The sequence below is a fragment of the Phyllostomus hastatus genome, unplaced genomic scaffold, assembly GCF_019186645.2.
Source record: "Phyllostomus hastatus isolate PE091 unplaced genomic scaffold, TTU_PhHast_1.1 phas_contig_40, whole genome shotgun sequence".
NCBI lineage: Eukaryota > Metazoa > Chordata > Mammalia > Chiroptera > Phyllostomidae > Phyllostomus > Phyllostomus hastatus.
This window is the reverse complement of record NW_025333872.1, coordinates 8,630,968-8,655,261: the sequence shown is the minus strand read 5'-3', so window position 1 is coordinate 8,655,261 and position 24,294 is coordinate 8,630,968. Positions and strand designations below refer to the sequence as shown.

Below are 24,294 nucleotides of genomic sequence, written 5' to 3'. Positions count from 1 at the left end.
ATAACACAATCAGTAAAATATACTTAAAAAAACAAAAAAAAAAGAATCTGTTGATTAAAGTTTTTTTATGTAATCTCTAGGATATTTTTATATATAAAACTATATCCCCTGCAAATAGAAACAATTTTACTTCTTCTTTTCCAATTTTGATACTTTTTTTTTCTCGCTTGATTGCTCTGGATAGGACCTACAGTACTGTGTTTATCAGGACTGGCGATAATGGTTACACTTGTCTTTATCTTGACCTTAGAAGTAAAGCTTTCAGTCTTTCACCATTGAGTACGATGTTAGCTGTGGGCTTTTCAATTATGGCCTTTATTATTTGAAGTATGTTTTTTATGTTTAATTTGTGAACAGCTTTTATAATAATTAGACATTGTAGTTTGTCAAATACTTTTTCTGCATTTTTTGAGATTATATGGTTTTTTGTTTAATTTTGTTTTTGTGGTGTATCATACTGATTAATTTGTATTTTGAGCCATCCTTGTGTTCCTTTTAGTGTGCTACAGAGTTTAGCTTGCCCATATTTTAATGAGAATTAGGGATATTGGCCTGAGTTTTTTCCGGTAGTGCCCTTTTGTTACTTTGACATCATGGTAAGACTGGAATCATAATATGAGTATGGTCATATTTGTTCTTCTTTGAATTTTCTGGAAAAAATTGAAGAATTTGCATTAACTCCTCCTTATATAGTTGGTAAATTCACCAGTGAAGTCATCTTTTCCTGGGCTTTTACATTATAGTTGACTGTAATTCCAATCTATTTTTATACCTTTTTAAAAAAGTATTTATTGATTTTAGAGAGAGAGATGGAGTTAGGGAGCAAGGTGGGGGGGAGGCAATATTGGTTTCTTATTACACTTGTTTATGCATTCATTGATTGATTCTTATATGTGCCCTGACTGGGTTCGAATCTGCAGCCTTGGTGTATTGGGACAGTGCTCTAACCAACTGAGCTACCCGCTAGGACCACTTCAGACTCATAAAATTAGACGTTGATGTGCCCCTTCTAAAATTTATGTGAGGCCAGAAGAGAGCCAGGGCAGTTTCTAAAAAGAAAAAAGTTGGAGGCTTTACAGTCTCTGATTACACTATCTTGTTAAAAAGTATAATGTGACAGTAATCATGACAGTGTGCTAGTGGCAGGGATAGCCACTACAGCAATAGAATGGAATAGAGAGTTTAGAAATAGACCCACATAGATGGCCAGTTTATTTCCTACAAGGATGCCAGGGTAATTTAATAATGAAAAGACACTCTTAAGAAATTTGCTGGATCTTATGAAAATTTATTGAAGAAAATGAATAGACTGGCCACAGATTGGGAGAAAATATTTGCAGTAACCTCCATGTGTGACAAAGGACTTATACCCAAAATATGTATATTACTCTTACACATAAGTAATAAAAAGCTAAGCAACCCAATAAAAAACGGCAGGCCCTGGCTGATGTAGCTCAGTGGATTGAGCACCTGCCTGCAAACCAGATAGTTGCTGTTTCAATTCCCAGTCAGGACATATGCCTGGGTTGCAGGCCAGGTCCCCAGTAGGGGGTATGCAAAAGGCAACCACATACTGATGCTTCTCTCCCTCTCTTTCTCTATCCCTTCTCCTCTCTCTAAAAATAAATAGATAAAATCTTTGTTTAAAAAAGGCAAAATACTTGGCATTTTACAAAAAAAAAGAATATGAAATGCAAATTAGCATATGACAAGTACTGAATATCATTAGTCTTCAGAAAATAGAAATTAAAACTATAATGTGACATCATGATACACACCTAATAACAGTTCACTATTCTTGAGATTCTCGTCTCTCTGGTTCTCCCTGTATTTGTTTTTATTTTCTTCTGCTGTTTTCTGTCTTTTTGCTGTCCTTTCTTACTTGTGTGGTTTTTGATTACTAGGGCTTATGTTGCTCCATTGCTTGAATTTACTGCTCTCCTCTTGTGTTTCCTTACTCCTGTCTTGTCTACTTCCTGTTGATTTTGTCAGTTTTCTAATAAAAATATAACCTGTTATATTACAGAGCAAAACTGTTTTATATAGTCTATGTTATTATCTATTGTCAGTAAATAATAAGCCTTTAGATTAAGTAAGTGTTCATCTCTATTAGGTATGACCAGTGTAAGGTAAAGTGCCTGTTTCGTTTGTTGCTTTGTCCCCAGTGTGCAAACCAATACTTGTCCCAGTAAGATGTTCCGTAAATTATTTGTTGAATGAATGAGTTACTGCTGAGGATGAAGGTGAATGTGGCTGCTACCTTTGTGATAGGGGATGATACCATGTTCAGAATATGATCATAGTGAATGATACTTCTAGGGAATTATGCAGTTTCTTGTTCTTTTTGAAGATCTAGAATAGCCTAATATTTAAGAGCACTGACTTTGGAGCCTGGGCATATCTTGAATCACAACAGGCAATTTTAACTGTTTGTGACCTTGAGCAAATGAATTAATCTTTTATTGCTCCACTTCCTTTACCTGTAATTGGAGATAATGGTATGAACCTCATAATATTGTTGTGAAAATCAAATAATTTAATCTTGTGAAGTATCTTGGAAGAGTACTTGGCACATAGGATGATGTGTGGGCTCATAGTTGTTGTTGTTATTGTTTCTGGATTTAGAGGACAAACAGCATTATTCAAGTCAGATACAGAATGGAAGTCAGAATCTTCAGAGCCTATAATCTCTTTTGTCAGTGTAACTTTTCTTTTAAGGCAATCCCTTTCCTTTTGTTCTCCCCTCACTCTTTTTTTTAAAAGGAGGAACTAAATAACAAGTATTTAAACTTTAGAAGTCACTATGGAATCTTACAAAACACTTTAAAGTCAGTAGAGATAAGATATACAATAAAGGTTTGCTCCATGTCAGTTTTATCCTAATTTCCTTTTGTGGTAACTACTTTGGGTATTTTTTATTCTGAATTTCAGGCTCCTCCCTTAGAGCACAGACTTGCTTAGTACCCTTATCCCATACATCTTTGATGCTGTCATTCATATCATTTTAGAGGAACCTTTAATTATCAATACCAGAACATCCTATAAATCTTCATTAGGAAATTCCTTCTGAACTTTTGCTGAAAAGTAGTTACTGTGCACAGTGTGTATAGCAGCTGTTTGCCTAAGTTAAAAAAAAAAGTTGACCGTTTTAATTTGCTTTAAAAATATCCACTGGCACTGGTTCTCATTACAGATGTGTGGTTGTAACATTTCATTTTTAAAATGTGTATCCATCTTTTTTCAGTTCTAAAGGAGTCCAAAGAAACCATCTAAAACCTTAAAAATAACCACTAAACCTACAGTGTTTCTGGTTTTTAAAAATTCTCAAGGGAGGACATTTTTTATCTTGGACTTAAGCTTCATACAGGGTGGCCCATTTAAAAGAGGCCCTGTACACAGCCACATTATTAAATGGGAACTGTTTTAAATGGGCCACCCTGTAAATCAGGAGTTTTTTCTTCTTTTTTCCAATGGATATTTACCTCTTTGCACACTTATGAGTTTAGCTCAAGTGTTCAGTTACTGTGCTTGATAAGCAGCCTTGAAATTTAAGTTTGGGCACCTAGGTAACATTGAAATGCGCAGCTCTGAGCTCAGAGACATTAAGAAATTTGTATAAGTTCATATTTTGAGGAGATCATGTTTGGATCTCTAAAAATTTGGCCAACATTCTATGCGAACCTCCTTTTTTAAAACATGTTTATAATGGACAAAAATACAAATAAGCTGAAAGTGGAAACTTTAACATAAACAATAATACAGTTTTGGACTTTCTTTTACTGGAAATCTTTAAAAACAGGAAACATGTCCACTTTTTTGAAATAGGTTAGGGTCAATAGTTCTTAATATTCTTAACCAGAATTTCCAAACACATTATTCTTTTCTGTTATCAAAAAATAATTATGTTCTAGAAATGAGTTAGAAATTATCTTTTATTTGAACCATAGTGTGTCTGAACCAGGTTATGCTCAAGTCCTCCCCCAAAATTTGCAGGGCAAAAAGCAAGAATTTAAAGGAAGGCCCATGTACCACATGTCGTCATAAATATCCCTAAAATCACAGATCAGAACAGGCAGAGAAGGAAGAGAATGGATCCTTGGCACTATTTGAAAATAGCACTTTGTAATGCAAGAGTCCTTTGCATACATGCTGAGAAGATGATTTGAGAACCTCTGCATTTCTATCACTTGATTCCTCCCAATTCCCCAAAGCAGTGTGCATTTCCTGTCAGTAGTAGCACATCCCACAAACCTTCATGGCATTCTGATGCAGTAGTAGCCTTTGTCTTGAGAAATGTGGAGAAGTATTTCTCTTGGGCCCTGATGATTTGAGTCTTGTGCCAGTGATGCATGTTGATAATTGTTTGTGACATTCAGGCCGAGGGTAGAGTCCTCTCTTACCATATTTTAAGGTCATATTGTTAAACCCAAGTATAAGTTTAATTTATTGAATGTAGAAATCTCAACTTCTTCTTTAAATCTAAACGGAATGAATCTTTGTCTCTAAATTTGTACCCAGTACGCCTCTACTAGTTTACTACCAAAGGAGTCTTTTAATACATTTTCCTAACTCCTATCTAATTTTTCCCCAAACAAGTTTTTATCTTAGTATATTAGTACATTATAGGTCATTATAATCTTGGGACTATGGTTAATGGTTTGAATTAGAACCTACCACCTTGTTTTACTTCTACACATTATAGAAAATAGTACCTTGGGAAAAAAGATTAGAAAAGATTCTAGATAAGTACTTGTATAAATTGGAAGCCTTAGAAGGGAAAACAAAATAAGGAGTTGTAACAGCTAAATATGGCCTAGATCAATCAGCTTCCTCTAGGCAGATGTAAAGAACCTCAATTTAAGGGTAAGTTTTCTTTAACATTCCTAGTAAATGCACATTTTCAGAGATGTTCTATCAAAACAAAATGAAGATAATTGATGTCTTATAATGTGAGTTCTTCTTAATACTCTTAGAATATCCTACATTGTATAAATCAAAGTTAAATAAGTGATCTATGTACATTCATAAAATAACAAAAAAAAGCAATCTAACAACAAGGCAACTGGTAGCCTTGATATTGCTGACCTACTTTATTTTTACTGAATGGCTTTGATCCAAGACAGTGCCCCAATTATTCTTTTTTTCCCCCTAAAGAAGTGAGGCTGTGCTCACATTTAAGTAATTAGCATACCATTTAATGAAAATATTAAAGCATAACAACTGTAAGAAAGAGCTCTTGAGTAAGGTAGGCATGCTTTTATTAGCTTTAAGAAAAATATGGTTTCTTTTATTCTTTAATGCAAAGCTCTATCTTGAAAAAGAAAAAAATTGACATGGATCCAAATGAATTTCCTGATCACTTGCTACCACCATTTGGAAAGGAGATGGTCTTAGTGGTTATTTCTTGGATTACTTGGGAGCACACTAGTGGGTTTTTGTTTTTTTTTAGATTTTATTTTATTTATTTTTAGAGAGAGGGGAAGGGAAGGAAAAAGAGGAGAGAAACATCAGTGTGTGGTTGCCTCTGATGTGTCCTTTACTGGAGACCTGGCCTGCAACCCAGGCATGTGCCCTGACTAGGAATCGAACCCATGACTGTTTGGTTCACGGGCCAGCACTCAACCCATTGAGCCATACCAGCCAGGGCTTTTTTTTTTTTTAATTTTAAGAGATTTTATTTATTTACTTTTAGAGAGAGGAGAAGGGAGGGAGAAAGAGAGGGAGAGAAACATCAATGTATGATAAATACATCAATTGGTTGTCTCTTGCATGCCTCCAAATGGGGACCTGGCCTGTAACCCAGGCATGTGCCCTGACTGGGAATCAAACCAGTAACCTTTCAGTTCACAGGCCAGCACTCAGTCCACTGAACCATACCAGCCAAGGCAGGAACACACTAGTCTTAGTGAGAAGAGATGTACCATATGGACATTGAAAAGAGCAGGATCCTTAATTGTAGCAAGTGAATTTATTATTGCTGTGCTTTATTTAAAAACTTTCACCTGGCACCAAGAGGTAGCAAGATAAGTAAGTATGATTCTGTCTTTCCTTCTGCCTGTTAGCTGTCTGTCCAGCCCAAGAACAACCACACACTGATGTTTCTCTCCTCTTTGAGATATTGAGGGAAAAAGACAAAGAATGACTTGTTTGGTAGCCATATCATGCAAAGAAAATCAATTTAATTTAGTTAACTTTTAAAATGTATTTTTATTATACTTTTTCTTTTGTCATTTATCCCTCATATACCACCCTCTTCCACGCAACCACCACACTGTTGTCCATGTCCATGACTCCTTTTTCTATTTTGCTTGATCCCTCCACCCTCTAACGCCCACCCCCGCAAAGAGCTGTCAGTCTGTTCTTTATCTATGAGTCTGATTTTGTTGCTTGTTAGTTCTGTTTGTTCATTAGATTCCACATATGAGTGAAATTGTATGGTATTTGCTTCTCTCTGACTGGTTTATTTTACTTAGCATAATGTCCTCCAGGTCCATCCATGCTGTCTCAAAGGGTAAAACCTCTTTTATATAGCTGAATAGTACTCCACTGTATAAATGTCCCGTGGTTGTTTTATTTATTCATCTACTGACGGACACTTGGGCTGCTCCAAATCTTGGCAATTGTAATAATTGCTGCAATGAACATAAGGGTGCTTATATTCTTTCAAATTAGTGTTTCAGGTTTCTTCAGATAAATTCCCAGAAGTAGAATCTCAGGGTCATAAGGCAGATCCATTTTTAATTTTTTGAGGTAACTTCATACTGCTTTCCATAGTGACTGCACGAGTGTGCGTTTCCACCAACAGTTCAAAAAGGTTCCCCTTTCTCCACATCCTTGTCAGCACTTGTTATTTATTTATTTATTTATTGATGATAGCCATTCTGACAGGTGTGAGGTGATACCTCATTGTGGTTTTAATTTGCATCTCTCTGGTGATTAGTGACATTGAGCATATTTTCATACATGTATTAATCATCTATGTGTCCTCTTTGGAGAAGTGTCTATTCAGGTTCTTTGCCCATTTTTAATTGGATTGTTTGGGGTTTTTTGGTCTTGAGTTTTATAAGTTCTTCATAAATTTTGGATATTGACCCTTTATCAGATGTATTAGGGAAACTATATTCTTATATTCAGTGAGTTGTCTTTTAATTTAGTTGATGGTTTCCTTTGCTGTACAAAAACTTTATAGTTTGATGTAGTCCCATTTGTTTATTTTTTCTTTTGTTTCCTTTGAGGTATATCAGAAAAAAATATTGCTACAAGAAATGTCCAAGACTTTACTGCCTATGTTTTCTTCTAAAAGTTTTATGGTTTTAAGCCTGACATTTAAGTCTTTACTCCATTATGCGTTTATTCTTGTGTGTGGTGTAAGGAGGTGGTCTAGTTTCATTTTTTGCACATCTCCAATTTTCCTAGCACCATTTATTGAATAAACTGTCTTTAGGCCATTGTATGTGCTTGCTTCCTATGACAAATATTAATTGACTATAAAGGTGTGGGTTTATTTCTGGGTTCTCTATTCTGTTCCTTTGATCTCTTGTTTGTCGTTATGACAGTACCATGCTGTTTTTTAAAAATTACATATTACTGATTATGCTATTACAATTGTCCTGATTTTTTCCCTTCTGTCCCTCTCCACCCAACACCTCCTACTCCCTCAGGCAATCCCCCCACTCTTGTTCATGTCTATGGGTAATGCATATAAGTACTTTGGCTACTTCATTTCCTATACTGTACTTCATATCTCCATGGCCATTCTGTAACTACCCATTTGTACCCCTTAATCCCCTCATCTCTTCACCCATTCCCATACCCTCTGCACTCTGGCAACCATCAAAACACTCTCCATATCCATGATTCTTCCTCTGTTCTTCTTGTCTGCTTAGTTTACTTTTAGATTCAATTGTTGATAGATATGTATTTATTGCCATTTTATTGTTCATAGTTTTTATCTTTTTTTCCGTAAATAAGTCCTTTTAACATTTCATATAATAATGGTTTGGTGATGATGAACTCCTTTAGTTTTTTCTTGCCTGGGAAACTCTTTATCTGTTCTTTGATTCTAAATGATAGCTTTGCTGGGTAGAACTATTTTGAATGTGGATCTCTGCTTTTCATGATTTGAATATTTCTTGCCAATCCCTTCTAACCTGCAAAGTTTCTTTTGAGAAATCAGCTGACGGTCGTATGGGGATGCTCCTGCAGGTAACTAACTGCTTTTGTCTTACTGCTTTTAAGATTCTCTCTTTATCTATAACCTTTGGTATGTTAATTATGATGTGTCTTGGAGTGGGCTCTTCAAATCCATCTTGTTTGAGACTCTTTGTGCTGCCTGGACTTGCATGTCTATTTCCTTCACCAAATTAGGGATTTTTTTCATTAGTTTTTCAAATAGATTTCTAATTTCTTGCTCTTTCTCTTCCCCTTCTGGTACCTCTATGATGCAAATGTTGGACCTCTTAAAGTTGTCACAGAGGCTGCTTATACTATCCACATTTGTTTGGATTCTTTTTTTACTTGTTGTTCTGTTTCATTTTGTTTTGCTTCTTTAAGTTCCAAATCAATGATTTAATTCTTGGCTTCAGCCACTCTACTGTTGTTTCCCTGTCTATCTTTTTTTTCCAACTAGTGTATCCTTTGTTTCTGACTGGGTCTTTTTTATGCTGCTGAGGTCCTCACTAAGTTCCTTGAGCATCCTTGTAACGAGTGTTTTGAACTCTGCATCTGATAGATTGTTTATCTCCATTTCGTTTAGCTTTTTTTTCTGGTATTTTGATCTGTTATTTCACTTGGGCCATGTTTCTTTATCTCCTTGTTTTGGCTCCCTGTGTTTGTTTCTGTGTGTTAGGTAGATTTACTCTGACTCTGTATCTTGGTAGTATGGCCTAAAGTAGAAAGTGTTCTGTAGGGTCCAGTGGCACAGCCTCCCCATCACTCAAGCTGGGTACTCGAGGTACACCCTTATATATTTCCATGTTTTTGTGTATGTTTTAGTTTTCTTGTGATTGATTTCTGGTTTCATAGCATTATGGTCAGAAAATGTTTGATATGATTTCAGTCTTCTTAAATTATTGAGACTTGTTTTGTATTCTAACTTGTGGTCTTTCCTAGAAAATATTCCATGTGCACTTGAGTAGAACAGATATTTTCTGCTTGGGTTGAAATGCTCTCTATATATCAATTAAATGTATTTGACCTAGTGTATCATTTAAGGCTGGTGTGTCCTTGTTGATTTCTGTCTGGAAAATCTATCCATTGAAGTCAACATGGTGTTAATATCTCCTGCTATGACTGTACTTGTCAATCCCTCCTTTTACGTACATCATGATTTGCTTTAGATGTTTAGGTGCTCCTATGTTGGGTGCATAAATATTTACTAGGGTTATATCCTTTTGTTGGAATTTTCCCTTTATCATTATGTAGTGTTCTTCTCTGTCTCTTACTATAGCCTTGGTTTTAAAGTCTATTGTTTTGGATGTAAGTATTGCTAATCAACCCAACCCAGTTGTTCTTGTCCATGGATCCTTCATATATGTTCCTTAACTTGACCCTTCCCCTTCTTTCCCGAGTTATCCTCCTCCCCACTCCCCTCTGGTCACTGTCAGTTTGTTTTTTATTTCCATGTCTCTGGTTTTGTTTTGCTCGCTTGTTTGTTTTGCTGACTAGGTTCCACTTATAGGTGAGGTTACATAGTATTTGTCTTTCACTGCCTGGCTTATTTCACTTAGCGTAATGCTCTCCAGTTCCGTCCATGCTGTTGTGAAGGGTGGGGGTTCCTTCTTTCTTTCTGCTGTGTAGTATTCCATTCTTGTTGATGTACTGATTGTTTTATCCACTATTTACTGATGGGCACTTACACTGTTTATTTAAAGGTAAAGCTGAAAATGTATAGAAAATAGTATTTTCTCACTCTGGCACTTTCTATTTTCCTCTCATTTTTAAAAAATAAAATCTTTCACTTAACTTTTTTTACTTAGGGTTTTAAGAACACATTTGTAAGTACAAACCCGCTATCTGAATTTAGTAAAGAATGGTACAGTATGAACAAGTTTGTTTTATATGTTAAATATTATTTTGAGTCATCCAGCAGTGAAATACACATTTTGACAATCACCTGAATTTAGTTTCATAGTTTTTTGAACCTTTGGAATGAGAGTGGGGAGAAAAAGGAGAAGCTTTCTGAAGCTAAGAGAACTAAGATTATGTATCTAATGTTCTAGTAATTTCTTATCAATACTAAAGGAGACAGTGTTTACACTTGTTTAAATCTTGGAATCCTCTGGTGAGGCATCCACTTTTCCCTTTTTCCCCTCAGAGTAGAGGAGATTCACCAAGGGGTTTAAGATTTGGAATTTGTTCACAATATAAGAAGCTCTAATTTTTACTTCTGTAGGAACCTCAGATTATGGAAAATAGAGACCTTGGATTCCTGAAGTTATTTGGGGAGCCCCCAGGCTATGATTATTCTGGGACTTTTCTGTGTTTACCAAATGCTCTGTGCCTGTTATATGTGTATGGTATTGGTGTCTTTAAGCTGGAAATAAACTCTGAATAATAATAATTATTTCCATAACCAGCCTGTTCCCAAGTATCAGTTTTAATCTCTTTGTTATCATACATCAGGTATAATGAGGTTATTCTTATTGTTTTAGTATTTCTTCATTAAAGCATAATTTTTTAACCAAGTTTTAGCCTTGGGAAATTTTACATTAATTAGTAGAATGATTTCTGAATTTTGTTCCAGAATTCTTATGCATATGTGATTTATGCATAAATGTACTAAGAATTTTCCCAGTTACGCAGTTTTAGCATTTATAATTAATTCTTGAGACTTAAAAGATGAATTTCATGTGTTACACTTGAATTAGTAGAGAGGAAGCCAGTTATTTATATTCAACTTGGAAGATTTTTTTTACCCTTCCAATAGATTTCATATTCTCGCTCTTGCTATAAAAAGAATTTGATATTTCAGTTCTCCGGATTTTACCTCTTAATGTTGTAAATGTACCTGTTGTTGCTTTGATACATTGCTTTACTTTTCTTCATGTTTCACACTTAATTTTGAAAAAGTCATTTGTAATTTATCCAAGTATCATCCAACATGGTACTATAGCCACCTTGTAGTTGGATATATGCTTAAATGATCTTCAAATTTTATTTAATTTTAAATTGTGGTGGACATTTAAATAAATTATATTTGGTTGCTATGAAAGACAATATTATAGAATAGTCAGGGTTTTGATTTTTAGAGTTTACGGTTAGACTGGTGAGATCTGGAATTCCATTTTTTCCACTCATTAAACATGTGACCTTGGGTAATCTAGTTAATCTGTTCACACCCAGAAATGGGAATAATAATAGTGCCTACCTCATAGTTTTGTTTTATAAATCAGCTCAGTAGTATGTAGCAAATAGTAAATCCTCAGTATGTAAATATCATCTACTGATTGCCATTTTCCTCATTATTATTATTATTATTATTATTACTGATTCTAAATCTTACGTTCTTTTACATTCATATATTTTCCTTTCCTTTTTATATTTGCTGCTGTTAAAAATATCTATTATTACTTTGATAACCTTTTTGGATAATTTTTACCTGTCCACAAAAGCATACCAACCATAACAAAATTTTGAATATTTTTTTCCTTATGCTGTTGTTCCATTTAGTAAGCATTTATTGGGTTCCCACTTTGTGCTGTTTCATCTCTTAAAGATTAAAAAGATCAGTTCTATACCCACACTAATTACTCAATTACCACTAATGAGGTATTCTTATGCTATAAATATGCATGTACATGTTTCCAAGGGTTGTATAATTAGTTCTTCTTGTGACAGGTTTTAGAAATGATTTCATGGAAGGGGAAATATTTGATCAAGACCTTAAAAGTTATGATGGTATTAAATAGGATGTGAAAGGTTGTAGCAGGTTTAGGGCTACAGCAAAGCCTTCTAGGTAGAAACAGGGTGCAGAAGCAGTTAGGTATGAGAAATATATATGAGATCACAGAAGAAAGAAGAAATGGGAGCCCTTTTCCTTGCGCATCTTTAAAACAATTTTTTTATCCTCATCCAAGTACATATTTTTATTGCTTTGAGAGAGAGAGAGAAAGAGAGAGGGAGTGAGAGAAAGAAACATCAGTGTGAAAGAGAAACATTTGTTGGTTGCCTCCTATACTACCAGGGATTGAACCTGCAACATAGGTACACGCCCCAACTTGGAATTGAATCCACAGCCCTTCAGTTACGGAATGACACTCCAACAAATTGAGTCACACCACACAGGGCTCTTTGGCATCTTAGAAGTTCTGTGAATTGCCTCTTACTATGAGAATGTTAAGATTTTTAAGAGTACATCCTTTGATTCTCTGCCTTGGTATTTTTTGCATAACTACATACTGTTGTCAGCCAAAGTACTACAGTTATTGGTTCTTTCCTGCTAACATTGCATCCACATGTCACATGAATTGTAGGTATTTTTTTTCCCTCTAACAGAGACATCTTATCTATATGCCTTAAGGTTTTAATCTGCTCTTCCAGTATTTAGTGTGTGTGTGCCCCTTTAAATTGCACACCACAGGGATAATTCCTTGGAATCTGAAATCCCATTGAAATCAGTAGGAAGTGAATCCATCTAAATAGTTGTTTTTCTTCACCACCTGTATGTTTTTCAAAAGAGTGCTTTTTTTTTTTCAGTAAGATTCTCCTTTTGATCCCACCTTTCCTCTCTCCCTTCTTCTATGATAAGACATAGAAGCATCCAGGAGGGTGGATATTTGATTGGTTGCTGAAATACTGTATAACAAAAAGTCATAAAACCTTAGTAGTAAAACCTCAGAATTTATGTTTATGTGTCTAGGATAGTAGATTAGGCAGCTCTGCCAGTCTTGTCTGGGTTCTGTCATCTGGGTGTCAGCTAACTGTCAGCCTATTCAGCTGATCTGGGAGGACTCAGTTGGAGAACTGGGTAACTCACTCAGCTCTGCTCCATGTGTCTTTAGTCTTCCAGTGGATTAGCTTGGGCACCTTTTCATGGCAGTGGTGGAGTGCAAGAGCACAAGATGAAACGTAACTTCTTCTTAGCCTATATTTGCTGATACCTGCTAACATCTTACTAGCCAAAGTATATAACATGATTAAGCTCAAAATTATAGTGTGAAGGCATTTAAAGTTACTTGACAATGGGCATTGATAGAATGGGTGTTAAAAACAGTAGGGCTATCGCAGTATATATACCAGAGGAGCAGCTAAATTAAACTGGGGATTAGGGGAAATTTTCCAAGTGTGGTACCCCTCGAACTAAATTTTGAAGGAATTAGTTGAATGATAAAAGAAACAAAGGCATATTTGGCAGAGAGAACATCATATACAAAGGCCCAGAGATGTGAAACTCGTTGTGTGGTCAGCTGTCTACAGGTAGTTGGACACGTAAGGCATGGAAAAAGGATACACAGCTAAAAGGAAGGCCAGAACCAAAGACAGAAAGCCAGATTTCAAAGACTTTTCATATAATAAGCAAAGGAGTTTGAAAGTTGTAAGATTTTGTGATGGTTCTAAGCCTATAGAACTAAGCCTGTTAATTACTATATTATCATTATTATTAATATTTGTATTTGCTACTACAGAGCTAGTCCTTATGAACATATTTAATAATATACAGACTGGTAGTTGGAAGCTACGTAGATATTTTATGAATATTTTTAGTACATTTAAAAGACTGCATGTTATTTTTTTAAGCTTCTAGAAACATAGACTAAACTCATGGTATAACTTAGAGATTAATATTCCAGTTACATGATAGTATGTATAAACATCTATAAAAGATTCTTAACTACATACCCCAAATTTAAAGTTGTAGAATATAATATAGAGTAAAACCAAAAGATCATTCATTATATCCAATATGTTATTAGTAGAATTGTTGCATATATTGTGTTGACCAAAAATTCTGTATGTTTTTTCCATAAAATAAAAGACACATTTTTCATTTTCACCAATAACTTTATTGATTTGGATATTTTGAGTATGTTGACTTTCTGCTGCATGGTATAACATTGATTATTTTCAATTAATATCTTGAATTGATCCCTATCATCTTAAACTGGTCTATCTGACCATGGAGCATTGTCCAGCGAAATCTGCAGCACGAAATTTCACAAACCACTTTTGACACATTTGATTAATCATAGCACCTTCTCCATATACTGCACAAATCCTTTTTTGGTATTTCAGTTGCATTTTTACTTTTCTTGAAATAATAAAGCATAATGTGCCAAAAATGTTGCTTATTTTATTCTACCCTCAGTATTAAAATGGCTCCACAAAAATTCACCAATTTTGGAAAGTTTCTTTTAAATGTATGCTGATATGAGAGCTGTCACAATACAATGTAACAAAATTGTTTCAAATGAAGTTAAAGACAACTAAGCACTACTAGAACCTTCTTATGGAAAAAAACAAACAAACCTTTTGGCCAATTGTAATTAAGTCTGAACATCTTTCTCATGTTACCACTTTTTTATCCATGTTCTGGAGAACAGATATAAAATGCATTTCTTCTGGGAATACTAAATTTCATTTTGATTTCAAGAAGGTTGTATATAGGCTAGAGATAAACTTTTTCTTAATTTTCTCAGAACAAAAGTGACTGATCATTGTCTAGTTTACATATTCTAGAAAGACGTTTGTCTTGTATACTTTCTGATGGAAACTGAAGCCCTTTGTGAAGGAGCAAATCGAATGTATTATGTACTACAACTGGAATATATTATGTACTTTCCTGTTGGCAGTCATTGATACTTGAAAATTAATTTCCAAGTTTCTTAATTGATAATATAACAACTTTGCTCTGTTTTCCATATTTTTAAGTTTACAGGTTCATTTAGTCAGTATTATAGTATATGAGACTGAAACTATTGTTTTGGGGTAAAAAATTAGATCTTAGAAATACAAGTACATTAGGAGAGAATATATTTACAACAGTGGTATTAATTATTACCAGGTGGTTTTTTTAGAAGGGTATTTAAGGAAATGTAATTAAGTTATAATTTTGGTGTAAGTTTGCTTTATTTAAAAGTGGCAGGGGAAGGGAGATTCTAGTCTTTACACTTTCCCATACAATCTGGTGAATGTCAAATCAACCTCAACAAAAATTTTGGCATTTTTAATTTTTAGGAAATTGCATGAGTTGGTTCCTATCAGAGTAAAATAATTTCCCTTTATGATAGGGTAATTTTATGGCAGTATAGTACAAGTTTTCGTACTAGCTATAGTACAAGATGTTCTTATTGACAAAACGGAGAATTATAGTAAAGACAAACAGCCTGATAGTTGTTCAGCAATTCCTAGCCCGCAAAGTGTTGACCTGTTGTCTCAAGGATATCTCTTAGCTACAGGTCTTATGGGCTGGTGATTTGTTCAACACTCAGATTAGAGGTTTTCATTAATTTTATTTGAAAATTTTGGAACCTTTGTCTTCAAATGTTACATTGGGCAGGTCCTCAATATATAAACCAAATAAATGCTAAGCTTCTCTGATTCAAGCGAGGATTGGAAATGGTGATAGTTGGAAAAGGTCCTCCCAAGGACATGCCATTTAAGTAGACTTAAAGGATGAGAAGTGAGGAGTCTTTAACATTGAAGACTAGAGAGGATTCATGATTTCTTCTAGTAGATTAGTCATTGCCTTGAGCTGGGGATTGGGATGTGCATTAACTGTAAATGGGCAGGAGGCATTGTTTGGAATGATGGAAATGTTCTAAAACTGGATCGTGGTAAACATGTGATTTAATGGTATATAAGTGATATCTCAATAAAACTGTTTTTAAAAGACACTATTTAGCTGAACAATATTTAAGCAGCCTTTTTTCATATTTTTGGAGATCCGTCACAGGTAAAAGAGATTTTCTATTTCATCTAGTTGTACATGACAGAACTAAGCCCAGTGTGTGAAAGTTAACAGAGAAACATAATTTTACTTACTGTTAAGGAATATCTCTCAAAAAGGGGGAGAGACAAGCATAGTGATACTGCATTATGGGGTCTTTAAGAGGTTTAAATGACAATTTATCTAAGTATGCCAGGCACATGTAAAGCACTCAGATGTTTGCTTTTCAAAGAAAACGAGATAAAGTACAAGTATGTACATGTGGTATGTGTGTTGTGTGTTTGTATGTATATAAATGTGTGTGTATGTGTAATTCTGAAAGAAAGCAAGTGTGCCAAAATGATAACAATTGGTGATTCTATGTGAAGGATGTATAAGTATTTGTTGTACTGTTATTATTTTTTCTGTTGATTTGAAATCTTTCAAAATAAGAGAAAAAAGAGGAATTGTGGTTAGGTTGACAGGGTTGTGAGAGCAGATTTTCTCAAATACTATGAAACAAACCATCGTTCAGTATCTGAAATAGAGAAAAGTGGATTTATTGTTTTTTGTCATAAAGGAAAGATTTATGTTGGTCATGCACCATGTCTTAGCAGGGAGGAATGCTAATCTTACATAGTTTTGGGGAAGCATGGAGTTTAGGGATTGGTGTTGTTCTGGAGGTGGACCTCATCTAGAAGAGAGGTTGCTCAGATGAGACTGTTGCACTCAGAGGCAAGTGTAATGGAGCGATTCTGTTCCTTACTGATTTTCAGAAGTGAGGAGCTGCAACTGTTAGGTGATCCACTGACCAGTTTCAGTACTGGATATGCCACCTAGTGTAAAATTTAGTGCCTGACATAGAGGCCCACAATAAATAGTGGTTCAATGAGTAGTAAGCTTTAAGAAAACTGTTTGCTATATATTTCCACCATTATCATCATCTCATTATTTAAAAGTGAAGAACTTTGAAGTTGCAACACCTTAGGCTGCAGCTTATTTCAAACCCTATCACATATTAGAGTCCCTTTCCTTAGGTCAGTATTGCCTAAATTGATTTTCAACGTTCTATAACCAAGTGAGTTTAGAAAAATGATTAGATACACGGTAAATACATTAAAAGCAGAAAGTTTCTTTCTTTCTTAACTTCTTTGAGTGCCTAATATGACAACACGCGTTGCAAATCCAGCAAAGAATAAAATATGAGGCATTTCCTAATTTCATTTAACTACAGAATATTTTTTATGGAGAAGATCGGTTTTTCTGTATGGTATACCTTATTTATTCCTTTACTGATTTTCTGAATATCTGTAGATTGCAAAATTCTTGTATCTTGAAGTGACCTTCTCACAGCATGTAATTCTGAAGCTTCCTTTTGCTATCGCCATGGGCAAATCTCTTAACTTTGTTGAACATTTGGTTACCAGTCCATGAAATATGCTTAAAAATTTGGGTGAAATTTGTGATTATAGTGTGTCTACATCCAATATTATAGAAGTTATTTTTGACTGTTAAATTTCAGTAACAATAAGATAGTTAAATCCTCGTAGTTGTAGGTGTACAACATAGTGATTAGACATTTATATACTTTACATGAAGTGCTCATCCTGATAATCTAGCACCATCAATAGTTACTATAATATTATTACTATATCCCTTTGCTGTATTTTATATGTCTGTGACAGTTTTAATTGGTAGTTTGTACTTCTTAATCCCATTCAGCTTTTTTCATTCCTTCCGCCAGCCTCCTCCTCCTTTTGACCTTCAGTTTGTTCTCTGTACCTGTGAATTTCTGTTTTGTGTGCTCATTTATTTTATTTTTTTGATTTCACATATAAGTGAAATAATATGGTTTTGGTCTTTTCTATATCTGATTTATTTCACTATGCATAATTCCTTCTAGGTCCATCCATATTCTCACAAATGGCAAGGTTTTTTTCTTTGTTAATTGTTGGATAATATTCCACTGTACATATGTACCACATTTTGTTTATATATTTGTCTCAATGGACACTTAGTCTGTTTCCATATCTTGGCTATTGTAAGTAATGCTGCTGTGAATGCAGGAATGTATCTCTTCGAATTAATGTTTTGGATTCCTTTAGGTAAATGCCCAGAAGTGGAATTGCTGGGTTATACTATAGTTCTGTTTTCAATTTTTGAGGAACTTCTATGTTGTTTTCCATAATGGCTGTACCAATTTACAACCCAACCAACAGTGCATGAAGGTTCTCTTTTTGCCACATCTTCTCCAACACTGTTTCTTGTTGATTTATTGATAATAGCTACTTTTACAGGTGTGAGGTGATAGCTCATTGTGGTTTTGATTTGCATTTCCTTGATTATTAGTGATATTGAGCATTTTTTCGTGTGTCTGTTGTCCATCTATATTCCTCTTTGGAGAAGTGTCTCTTCATATTCTCTGCCCACCTTTTCATTATTTGTTTGGTTTTTTGATGTTGAGCAGTTTGAATTCTTTATATAATTTGGATATTAATCCCTTATTGAATGTATCATTTGCAAATATATCCTCTTATTTAGTATGTTTCCTTTTTGTTTTGTTGATGGCTTCCTTGTATTTTTTACAGAACTAGAACAAGTAATCTAAAAATTTATATAGAATCACAAAAGACCCAGAATAGCCAAGTCAATATTGAGAAAGAAGGCCCTGTCTGGGTATTTCAGTTGGTTAGAGCATGGGCTTCAACACCTGGTCAGGGCACATACAACAATCAACTAATGAATGCATAAATAAGTGGGACAACAAATCAATGTTTCTCTCTCTTTGTCTCTCTCTCTCCTCCTTCCTCTCTGAGGTAGAAGAGGGTATGGGGGGATAAATGGTAATGGAAAAAATATAATCAAATAATAATAAAAATTTTATTAAAAATATAGAGAACATAGAATAAAGTTGAGAGGTATCATGCTATGTGCTATCAAACTATCATACAAGGCTATAATAGTCAAAACAGCATGGTACTGGCATAAAAACAGATACATAGGTCAATAGAACAGAATAGAAAGCCCAGAAGTAAAGCCACATCTATATGGTAATTAATATGTGAAAAGGAGGGGGAAATATACAATGCAGAAAACACAGTCTCTATAATAAATGGTGTTAGAAAAACTAGACAGATTTGTGCAGAAATATGAAAATTTACCACTTTCTTACATCACATACATAAAATAAACCTGTGAATTAGAGCCTTAAATTTAAGATCTGAAACCATAAAACTTATAGAAAAAACACAGACAGTAAATTTTTTGACATTGTTCTTAACAGTTGTTTTATGATATATCTTCTAGGGCAAAGACAACAAAAGCAAAAATAAACAAATGTAACTACATCAAACTAGAAAGCTTTTGCATTGCACAGGCTTAAAAATTAGTGATGCAAACCAGTTTGGCCAGGCTTTCTTTGTATTATTTTGTTAATCTTGATCTTTAGTAAATGAGCATTTAAGACTAATTTGTCTAATTTGTTATTTTTTTGCTCCTTTAACATGGTATTGTAGAAAATGATTTCTAGACAAAATGAAAAGCCTACCCTTTGCCTCTGACTGGATTGGTAACCTTGAGATGGTTGTTTAACTTCTCTGACCTTCATTTTTCTTCTTTTTAAAATAAGATAAATGGACTAAATTTTTGGTCCTTCCCTGACCTAACATTCAGTAATTGGTGTACCTCTTATCCATTATCTTTTCAATTCCTCTAACAAGGAGTATTTAGAATTATTTGCTTTATGCTGCTATTTATTTCAGTTTGAATATGGGGATATTTGCTTGTTACGACTATAAGATATATGAGAAAAATTGCTCTATGAATTGTTAGAATAAATTAATACACATATATCATTTTTGTAAACTTCCTCAGATGCACATTTCATGCTTTGTGCTGTGATAATTCTAGGTGAGCTTTCCTAGGTAAGTCTTTGGTTTTTAAAAAATTATCTAATTTATGTATTTCTCCTTCCCATTTGTTAAAAGCTATTTCTCTTACACATTAAAAATTAATAAGTGTTTATTTTAGTATTTCATACTGCCTCCTTTTCCCTGTACCACATTCCCTATCTCCTGATTCTGTTCTGTTTTCTTTTATATCATCTTTTTAACATAGAAATCATTGATTAATTTATTATATTATGTATATTGTTTTTTTGTTCATTGGTGATCCTCAGCAACTACAACAGTTCCTGAAACATACTAGTAATTATTACCCGAGGTGATATAAAGGGTTTGCTTTTCAAGTTTACCCTGTCTTAACTTTTATTTTACTTTAAACAAACATATAGATTTGTATTTTTCACATTGGTATTATACATTTTATATAACATAAATGATAATTTTATAATCTTCTATTTTCAGATATTTATACTTATTTCATAGCTTGTTATAAAATTCTGAAAAGATTCTCAAAGTTCACTGAAATTATATGTGAATATATACTATAGTAAAGATGTGGAGGGAATGGATGTTTAAAAATCAAGCAAGCAATGAGAAAAGTGATCACTGCTAGAAAATCTTTTGTCCTAGGTATTGATATTTTAATTTACTTAATCACATTGGCCTTTTTGGAGCCAATGTTAATTGAATTCCTTTCTTCCTTTGAAAAACAGATGAAATCATAGAGCTATATGAAAGTTAGAAGTTGTAAAAATGGAAGAGTAAGGATAATTTGCATGTGTTTATAACTGTCTGATTGCCTTAAATGAGTGATCATAGTCAAACTTACGCACCTTTTTCCCCTTTAGACAGTGGGCAAGTCATTCTCAACAAATACTGGTTAAGAATGACATAAACAGTATGATGTCTGTGTTTGCATGAGCTGTCTAGTACCAGGTTAGCTGACTAAAGTTTAGTGAGAGCTCTAGTCTGCTATTCACTCTAATTCTGGTTAGCAGAAATTTCTAGGTATTATAATGATACCTAGCCTATGAAAGTATAATCAAATACGTAGTTTGAAGGGAAAAAGAAAACTTTCTTTTGGGGACAGAAAGTCACCCAGGGTCTTCTTACACCAAGAAATAGTCACACGGTCTCCATTCCAAAGGAATGTCAATTACCTGAGGTTGAAAGTGTCCAAAAACCAGAAGTAACAAAAAAAAGTAACTCCCAGTACCATAGCAATTACTTAACCCATAGCATCCAGAATAATTAAACCACGTTAGACTTTCTATCCAGTGGTTAATTACTAAAAGCAGCTCAGCATCCAAGAAGGTGCACACGTGGCAGTAAAGAAATGTCTCTTTGTCGTTTATGATTTGTCCTGAATGCTTTAAGAGCAGATCTGTTGGTGGGCCTTGTGTTCTTTTTGACTGGCCTAGCAGGTTCTGTATCGCAGATGAGGTGCTTTAAACCCAAAAGTGGACCCTATTACATACACTGAAAAAGAATAATATAAAATCCTATGAAAATATCCACAACTACAAACACCACTTTTTAGGATTTCTTGAAAAAATTCTTTAATGGCAATAGAATGTTTTCACATACAGGTCCAAAAATAAATTTTAACCTTATTGCCCTTCCTTTACTTGTTTTTATTCACTTTGTCATTCTGTTATGTGTTAAAAATCTGTTTCTTTTTAATTTCATGATTGTTATTCAGTTACTCAATTTAATGCCATTTAATTTTCTTATAAGAATTTTCTTATAAAAATGATTTTCTTAAAATACAATTTTCTTAGCCCTGGCTGGCATAGCTCAGTGGATTGAGCGCGAGCTGCGAACCAAAGTGTCGCAGGTTCAATTCCCAGTCAGGGTACATGCTTGGGTTGCAGGCCATGACCCCCAGCAACCGCACATTGATGTTTCTCTCTCTCTCTCTCTCTCCCTCCCTTCCCTCTCCAAAAATAAATAAATAAAATCTTTAAAAAACAATTTTCTTATTAAAACACAAATTTTTAGGATTTAAGAATTATAGCTGCTTTCATAGGCCAAAATCAAATGTGTGAAAAAGCACCTTTTTTGTTCAAATTGAAGTAAAATTGACATATAACATTATTAGTTTCATGTATACAAAATAATGTTCAATATTTATGTATTTGGAGAAATGATCACCGTATCAAGTCTAGTTATTTGTCACCACATATAGTTACAAAATTGTTTTTCATGTGATAAGGACTTTTAAGATCTACTCTTAGCGAGTTTCAAATAAGAATATAGTATTATTAAAAATAGTCAACATGCTGTACTTTACATCCTCATGACTTATTTATTCTATAGCTGGAAGTTTGTACCTTTTGAGTCCCTTCATCCATTTTATATATACACACACACCCTAACACAGGGATTTTCTCTGTATTTATAAACTTGGTTTTTTGTTTCCAAATATGAGATCATACAGTATTTGTCTTTCTTTTTCTGACTTATTTCACTTAGCATAATGCCTTCAAGGTCTAAACATTTTGTTGCAATTATAAGATTTCATTTTTAATGGCAGAATAGTATTTCATTGTGTGTATGTGTTGCAAATAATATCTTTGTCCATTTAGTCATAGGTGGACACTTAGGTTGTTTTCATATTTTAGCTATTGTAAATAATACTGCAGTGAAGTTGGCAGTACATATATAGTTTTTAAGGTGTTTTCATTTTGTTCATATAAATACCCAGAAGTGGGATTGCTGAATCATGTAGTGGTACTATTTTTAATTTTTTGAGGAACCTCCTTATTCTTTTCCAAAGTGGCTGCACCAATTTACATCTCTACCAATATCCACAAGGGTTACCTTTCCTCCACATCCTCACCAGCATTTATTTTTTGTCTTTTTAATAATATTCCTTCTAACAGGTGTGAGGTGATAATCTCATTTTGTTTTTTACTTCCATTTCCCTTATGATTAGTGATGTTGAACATCTTTTCATGTACCTGTTGGCCATCTGTATGTTTTCTTTGGAAAAATGTCCATTTTCAGAGCCTCTGCCAATTTTTAACTGGATTGTTTGCTTGGTTGTTTGTTTTTGCTATTGAGTTGTATGAATTTATTTATTTTGTGTATTAACCCCTTATCAGATATATGATTTGCAAATATTTTCTCTCACTCAGTAGGTTGCCTTTTCATTTTACAGATGTTTTCCTTTGCTCTGCAGAAGCCTTTTTGTTGATGTAGTCTTGCTTCTTTGTTTTTGCCTTTGCTCTTGGTGTCAGAACCGAAACAGTCATTGCCAAGACCAGTCAGTGTCAAGGAGGTTTTATGCCTGTGTTTTCTTCTAGGAGTTTATGGTTTCTGGTCTTACATTCAGGTCTTTAATCCATTTTGAATTAATTTTTGTATATGGTGTGTGATAGTAGTCTGGTTTCATTTTTTTGTGTAAGGCTGTCCAGCTTCCCCAACATCATTTGTCGAGGAGACTGTCATATTTTCATTGTATATTCTTGTCTTTTTTGTTGTAAATCAATTGACCATATATGTGTGGCTTGATTTCTGGGTTCTTTATAGTGTTTCATGGATTTACATGTCTTTTTTTTTTTTTTAAAGCAATACCATCCTGTTTTGATTACTATAGCTTTGCTATAGAAAAGGTAGTTTTAAAGTCATCTAATCCAATACTCTCCTTTCATTTTTGAGGAACTGAGGTACCCAGAAAAGTTATCCAAGGTTACAGTACTACTTAGCAGGAGAGTGGGAACTAGGACCAGGTTATCTAACTTCCAGTCTAATTTCTGTTCATTGTAACTGATTTCCCCTTTTGGAGCTCATGGCCAGGATGTAGTTGGGACTCTCTAGCTGCCTATTATAGTATTCTTAGTGGATCATGGCCATTGAATTGAATCTGTTTTTCTGGGCTCACATCTCTGGCCCCTTACTCAGCTGGGTGTTGTTGCTTCTCAAGTAGGAGACATGACTACAGAGAGATTCAGCTGGTAGCTTTACCTCATCCACTGACCATTGTAACCTTCATCTTCAACTTTACAGAATTATCTACCAATGAACGGATAAATTTCCCATGACCTATTTGTTTCTCTGTTTTGGGACCCAAGAACTGAAATACTAAGGGCAGTTATGTGAAAGTAAATGTACAAGTTTTATTCATTCCTCCTCTTAAAAGAACCTTTTCTGGCTTCCTTTTCTTGTGTAAATCATGACTTTTTAGTATTACTTAAGGTGATTTATTTGGTTGACAATTATTTGGAAAATCCTCTAGTCCCAGGCAAACTGGAGCAGTTGGTAATGCTAGTAATTATGTGCCAAAATTATACATGTGTGTATACACACACAAAAACACACACATATATACACACATAAATGTGTATATATGTATATCAGAGAAAAAGTTTACTCATGTCAATGAATAAAGTAACTTTTTCCTTCCATTTTGAAAAAACAAACTTTTTACAGCTGATGTTAGATTTGGGTAATGAACACACAGTACAATGTACAGATGATGTATTATAAAATTGTGCACCTGAAACCTGTATACTTTTGTTAACC

At 34.1% G+C, this 24,294-nt stretch overlaps 1 protein-coding gene across 8 annotated transcripts in view; it reads left to right on the top strand.

Moving 5' to 3' along the window:
• Positions 1-24,294, top strand: part of SUPT3H (SPT3 homolog, SAGA and STAGA complex component) — a 463,611-nt gene that overhangs the window by 200,307 nt on the left and 239,010 nt on the right. Inside the window, exon 3 of one of the 8 annotated variants that reach the window (XM_045842964.1) lies at positions 19,739-19,788. The exons of the other annotated variants lie outside the window; for them this stretch is intronic. The gene's annotated coding sequence lies outside the window, so the exon portion shown is untranslated. The remainder of the gene's footprint in view (positions 1-19,738; positions 19,789-24,294) is intronic. 8 annotated transcript variants of the gene reach the window in all.